At 64.0% G+C, this 6,393-nt stretch overlaps 1 non-coding gene across 1 annotated transcript; it reads left to right on the forward strand.

Annotated features, from left to right (window-relative positions):
• Positions 1 to 4,605: 4,605 nt before the first annotated feature.
• On the forward strand, positions 4,606 to 4,724 carry LOC131864340 (5S ribosomal RNA). Its single transcript, XR_009363172.1, has one exon. It is a non-coding gene; the product is annotated as a 5S ribosomal RNA (ribosomal RNA).
• Positions 4,725 to 6,393: the final 1,669 nt, after the last annotated feature.

A 6,393-nucleotide genomic window follows, 5' to 3' on the forward strand; every position in this document is an offset into this window, starting at 1 on the left:
ACTTCGTGCACGCCATGCTGCGCACCTTGGAGGGCCATGGTGCGCACCTTGGAGCACACTTCGGAGCGCTCAATGGTGCCCAACCCAGCCAAGGTGCCCACCGCGGCGAAGGTGCACGCGAGGTGCGCACCCGGGGCAAACCGGGCTCCGACTTCGTGCACGCCGCACCTTGGAGCACACTTCGGAGCGCTCCTTGGTGCGCACCAGGGCGCGCAACCCAGCCGAGGTGCCCACCCCGGCGAAGGTGCACGCGGGGTGCGCACCCGAGGCAAACCGGGCTCCGACTTCGTGCACGCCATGGTGCCCACCGCGGCGAAGGTGCACGCGAGGTGCGCACCCGGGGCAAACCGGGCTCCGACTTCGTGCACGCCGCACCTTGGAGCACACTTCGGAGCGCTCCTTGGTGCGCACCAGGGCGCGCAACCCAGCCGAGGTGCCCACCCCGGCGAAGGTGCACGCGAGGTGCGCACCCGGGGCAAACCGGGCTCCGACTTCGTGCACGCCATGGTGCCCACCGCGGCGAAGGTGCACGCGAGGTGCGCACCCGGGGCAAACCGGGCTCCGACTTCGTGCACGCCGCACCTTGGAGCACACTTCGGAGCGCTCCTTGGTGCGCACCATGGTGCCCACCAGGGCGCGCAACCCCGCCGAAGGTGCACGCGAGGTGCGCACCCGGGGCAAACCGGGCTCCGACTTCGTGCACGCCGCACCTTGGAGCACACTTCGGAGCGCTCCTTGGTGCGCACCAGGGCGCGCAACCCCGCCGAAGGTGCACGCGAGGTGCGCACCCGGGGCAAACCGGGCTCCGACTTCGTGCACGCCATGGTGCGCACCAGGGTGCCCACCGCGGCGAAGGTGCGCACCCGGGGCAAACCGGGCTCCGACTTCGTGCACGCCGCACCTTGGAGCACACTTCGGAGCGCTCCTTGGTGCGCACCAGGGCGCGCAACCCAGCCGAGGTGCCCACCCCGGCGAAGGTGCACGCGAGGTGCGCACCCGGGGCAAACCGGGCTCCGACTTCGTGCACGCCATGGTGCCCACCGCGGCGAAGGTGCGCACCCGGGGCAAACCGGGCTAGGACTTCGTGCACGCCGCACCTTGGAGCACACTTCGGAGCGCTCCTTGGTGCGCACCATGGTGCCCACCAGGCCGCGCAACCCAGCCAAGGTGTGCGCACCAAGGTGCACGCGAGGTGCGCACCCGGGGCAAACCGGGGTCCGGCTTCGTGCACGCCGCACCTTGGAGCACACATCGGGGCGCTCCCGGGTTCGCACCGGCGTTGCGCACCGTGGTGGGCACCTCGGAGCGCACCGTGGTGGGCACCTCGGAGCACACCAAGGTGGGCAGCGAGGTGCGCACCTTTGATGCGATGCCTTCACTAATTTCCATAAAAGGCAAAAGAAAACGAGATTTTAAAATTTCCGTTTTGAAAGATAGTGAGAAAAAGGGAATGCTGGTGCCATCTTGAGCCCGCCCTGGTGCGCAGCCCAGCCAAGGTGTGCGCACCAAGGTGCCCACCCTGGCGAAGGTGCGCGCCCGGGCAATTAACCCAACTTCCAACTTCGCGCGCGCCAGGGTGGGAGCGCACCCAACAACCGGGCCTGGGAAGAGCCAATGCGAGAAACCCCACCAAACGCTCTGACAAAAAAAGAGGGGGCGCTCCAGTAACCCCGCTTCGGAGCGCACCCTGGGCAAACCCAGCCAGGGTGCCCACCCCGGCCAAGGTGCAGGCGAGGTGCGCACCCGGGGCAAACCGGGCTCCGACAACGTGCACGCCGCACCTTGGAGCACACTTCGTAGCGCTCCCGGGTGCGCACCTCAGAGCACACCAAGGTGGGCAGCGAGGTGCGCACCTTTGATGCGCTGCCTTCACTAATTTCCAGAAAAGGCAAAAAAAAGAGGAGATTTTAAAATTTCCGTTTTGAAAGATAGTGAAAAAAACGGAACGCGGGTGCCATCTTGAGCCCGCCCGGGTGCACAGCCCAGGTAAGGTGCCCACCCTGGCAAAGGTGCGCACCCGGGCAATTAACCCTACTTCCGACTTCGTGCGCGCCAGGGTGGCAACCGGGCCTGGGAAGAGCCAATGCGAGAAACCCCACCAAACGCTCCGACAAAAAAAGAGGCGGCGCTCCAATAACCCCGCTTCGGAGCGCAGCCGGGGCAAACCCAGCCAAGGTGCCCACCCCGACGAAGGTGCACGCGAGGTGCGCACCCGGGGCAAACCGGGCTCCGACAACGTGCACGCAGCACCTTGGAGCACACTTCGAAGCACTCCCGGGTGCCCACCGGCGTTGCGCACCGTGGTGGGCAGCGAGGTGCGCACCTTTGATGCGCTGCCTTCACTAATTTCCAGAAAAGGCAAAAAAAAATGAGATTTTAAAATTTCCGTTTTGAAAGATAGTGAAAAAAACGGAACGCGGGTGCCATCTTGAGCCCGCCCTGGTGCGCAGCCCAGGCAAGGCATGCGCACCAAGGTGCCCACCCGCGGTGCACACCCGGGGCAAACCGGGCTCCGACTTCGTGCAGGCCGCACCTTGGAGCACACTTCGGAGCGCTCCTTGGTGCGCACCATGGTGCCCACCAGGGCGCACCCGGGGCAAACCGGGCTCCGACTTCGTGCACGCCGCACCTTGGAGCACACATCGGAGCGCTCCCAGGTTCGCACCAGCGTTGCGCACCTTTGATGCGCTGCCTTCACTAATTTCCAGAAAAGGCAAAAAAAAACGATATTTTAAAATTTCCGTTCTGAAAGATAGTGAAAAAAACGGAACGCGGGTGCCATCTTGAGCCCTTCCTGGTGCGCAGCCCAGGCAAGTTGTGCGCACCAAGGTGCCCACCCTGGCGGAGGTGCGCGCCCGGGGCAAACCGGGCTCCGACTTCGTGCACTGCATGGTGCCCACCAAGGCGCGCAACCCAGCCAAGGTGCCCACCGCAGCGAAGGTGCACGCGAGGTGCGCACCCGAGGTGCACACCCGGGGCAAACCGAGCTCCGACTTCGTGCACGCCGCACCTTGGAGCACACTTCAGAGCGCTCCTTGGTGCGCACCAGGGCGCGCAACCCAGCCAAGGTGCTCACCCCGGCGAAGGTGCACGCGAGGTGCGCACCCGGGGCAAGCCGGGCTCGGACTTCGTGCACGCCGCACCTTGGAGCACACATCGGAGCGCTCCCGGGTTCGCACCAGCATTGCGCACCTTTGATGCGCTGCCTTCACTAATTTCCAGAAAAGGCAAAAAAAAAAAAAAAACGAGATTTTAAAATTTCCGTTTTGAAAGATAGTGAAAAAAACGGAACGCGGGTGCCATCTTGAGCCCGCCCTGGTGTGCAGCCCAGGCAAGTTGTGCGCACCAAGGCACCCACCCTGGCCAAGGTGGGTCACGGGGTGGGTCCTAGGGTGGGTAACGGGGTGGGTACTAAGGTGCGTGCCAAGGTGGGTCATGGGGTGGGTGCCAAGGTGGGCACCAGGGTGGGTGTGCACCAACCCTAGCCAGGGTAGGTCACGGGGTGGTTGTCGGGGTGGGCGTCAAGGAGCCAAGGTGGGTGGCAAGTAGCCAAGTTGCGTGCCAAGGTGGGTGTCGGGGTGGGTGCCAAGGATCCAAGGTGGGTGCCAAGGAACCAAGGTGGGTGTCTGGGTGGGTGCCGAGGTGGGAGCCAGGGTGGGTCCCAAGGTGAGTGCAAAGGTGGGTGCCAGGGTCAAGGTGAGTGCCAATGTGGGTTCCAAGGTGCCAGGGTCAGGGTGAGTGCCAATGTGGGTTCAAAGGTGCTAAGTTGGGTGCGAGGTTGGGTGCGAGGGTGGGTGGGTGCCAAGGTGTGCTAGGTGGAAGCCCGGGTGGGTCGGCATCCCATGGGTGTCGAGTTGGGTGCCTGATGGGTGCTTCTTGTCAAGTTTTAGTCGTCGGGACTCATTTCGAGCCTTAGAGGTCGTTTCTTGTCCGGTTGCCCTGTCTTCGACCTGGGAACCCAATTTTGGTCCTCGGGTCCCATTTTTTTTTGTCTCGCATCCCACTTTTGGCCTGTGGCCTTTTCGGGGTCGATTCTCGTTTTGGGCATCAGAGCATGTTTCTTCTCCTAAAACCCAATATTTGTTTATTAAGTCTCGGAACACATTTTTGTTCTCGTGGACCCATCATGGGTCTTGGAACGCATTTGTGGTCCTTGGGTCCCATTTTGCATCCCGAAACTTGTGTTTTGGTGCTTGATCCCTATTTTGGGTGCCCACCTTGCACCAAGTGCGCACCCGGGGCAAACCGAGCGCCTTGGTGCACCGGGGCAAGATCGAGCGTGCACCCGAGGCGCCCCGAACATGCACCAAGGTGCACTCGGCCCACATGTGAGCGCAGGTCGTTGCGCCCGAGGTGGTGTGTGGGCACCGCGTTGCAGACGGGACACTGCACGCACACGACGCCCCGTCCAGGTGCACGCACGTAGGCCGGGCCGGGTGCACACCCGACGCCCTAGCAAGGTGCGCGCACCCGGGCAGGGCTCACACTTGGCGAACGGGGCGCACTTCGCGAGGGAGGGTGTGCACCTCGACGGGGGTGGGTGGCCGGGGTGGATTCGCACGTGGGTCGCGGTTTGCTAAGTACACACTGCGACAAGCTCATAACGGGTGCGATCATACCAGCGTTAGTGCACCGGATCCCATCAGAACTCCGCAGTTAAGCGCGCTTGGGCCGGAGTAGTACTGGGATGGGTGACCTCCCGGGAAGTCCCGGTGTTGCACCCTTTTTTAGTTTTTCGCCGGGCGTCGCAATGCTATTTGAATAAACCTTTTGCCCGTTTGCGTTCTCGTCGGGGCCGGGCCGGGCCGGGGTGCGCTGCCCGCACTACCGCGCGCGCGGGGGCGACACCGAGCGCGCACCCGAGGCGCCCCGAGCACACAGGCCACGGTGCAACCCGGGCGTTGTGCGCGCACCCCGGTGCGCCCGAGGTGCTGCGCGCGCACCCAGGTGAAATCGGTGTGCACCTCGGCCAGTGCGCGCTCGGTCGAGTCGCGCACGTTGGCCAAGGTGCACGGTGATGTTTCTTACTCTAAGGTTCCGCACCAGACGCCCGGGACAGGTGAGCGAAGCTGGGCGGGGCCGGGTGCGCGGCCGGGGCAGGTGCACGCAGCTAGAGAGAGCTTTGGAGCACACCAGAGGTGCGCACCTTGGAGCACACTTCGGAGCGCACCAATGATGCGCTCCATTCAAAAGTTTCCTGAAAAGGCAAAAAAAGTTGAGATTATAGAATTTCCCACTTGAGAGATTGTAAAAAAAAAAAATTTAAAATGAAGGAAACGCGGGTGCCAAGGTGTGCGCGCCCGGGTGCGCAGCCCAGCCAAGGTGTGCGCACCAAGGCGCCCACCCTGGCGAAGGTGCACGCAAGGTGCGCACCCGAGGCAAACCGGACAATTAACCCAACTTTCGACTTCGCGCGCACCTGCGCACCTTGGAGCGCACTTCGGAGCGCTCCTTGGTGCGCACCAATCTTGGGCACCTCGGAGTGCACCATGGCGCCCACCAAGGTGCGCACCCGGGGCAAACCGAGCTCCGACTTCGTGCGCACCTTGGAGCGCACGAAAGGTGCGCACCATGGCGCCCACCAAGGTGCGCAGCCCAGCCAAGGCGTGCGCATCAAGGTGCGCACCCTGGCGAAGGTGCGCACCCGGGGCAAACCGAGCTCCGACTTCGTGCGCACCTTGGAGCGCACAAAGGGTGCGCAACCCAGCCAAGGTGTGCGCACCCCGGGCAAACCGAGCTCCGAATCGTGCGCACCTTGGAGCACACTTCGGAGCCCTCCTTGGTGCGCACCGATGTTGCGCACCTCGGAGCGCACCCGGGGAAAACAATGCAATTAACCCGACTTTCGACTTCGTGGGCACCTCGGAGCGCTCTCGGGTTCGCACCTCGGAGCACACCGAGGTGCGCACCTTTGATGCGCTGCCTTCACCAATTTCCAGAAAAGGCAAGAAAACATTGAGAAGGTGTGCGCACCGAGGTGCCCACCCTGGCGAAGGTGCACGCGAGGTGCGCACCCGGGGCAAACCGGGCTCCGACTTCGTGCACGCCATGCTGCGCACCTTGGAGGGCCATGGTGCGCACCTTGGAGCACACTTCGGAGCGCTCAATGGTGCCCAACCCAGCCAAGGTGCCCACCGCGGCGAAGGTGCACGCGAGGTGCGCACCCGGGGCAAACCGGGCTCCGACTTCGTGCACGCCGCACCTTGGAGCACACTTCGGAGCGCTCCTTGGTGCGCACCAGGGCGCGCAACCCAGCCGAGGTGCCCACCCCGGCGAAGGTGCACGCGGGGTGCGCACCCGGGGCAAACCGGGCTCCGACTTCGTGCACGCCATGGTGCCCACCGCGCCAAGGTGCACGCGAGGTGCGCACCCGGGGCAAACCGGGCTCCGACT

Source organism: Cryptomeria japonica, unplaced genomic scaffold, assembly GCF_030272615.1.
Source record: "Cryptomeria japonica unplaced genomic scaffold, Sugi_1.0 HiC_scaffold_83, whole genome shotgun sequence".
NCBI lineage: Eukaryota > Viridiplantae > Streptophyta > Pinopsida > Cupressales > Cupressaceae > Cryptomeria > Cryptomeria japonica.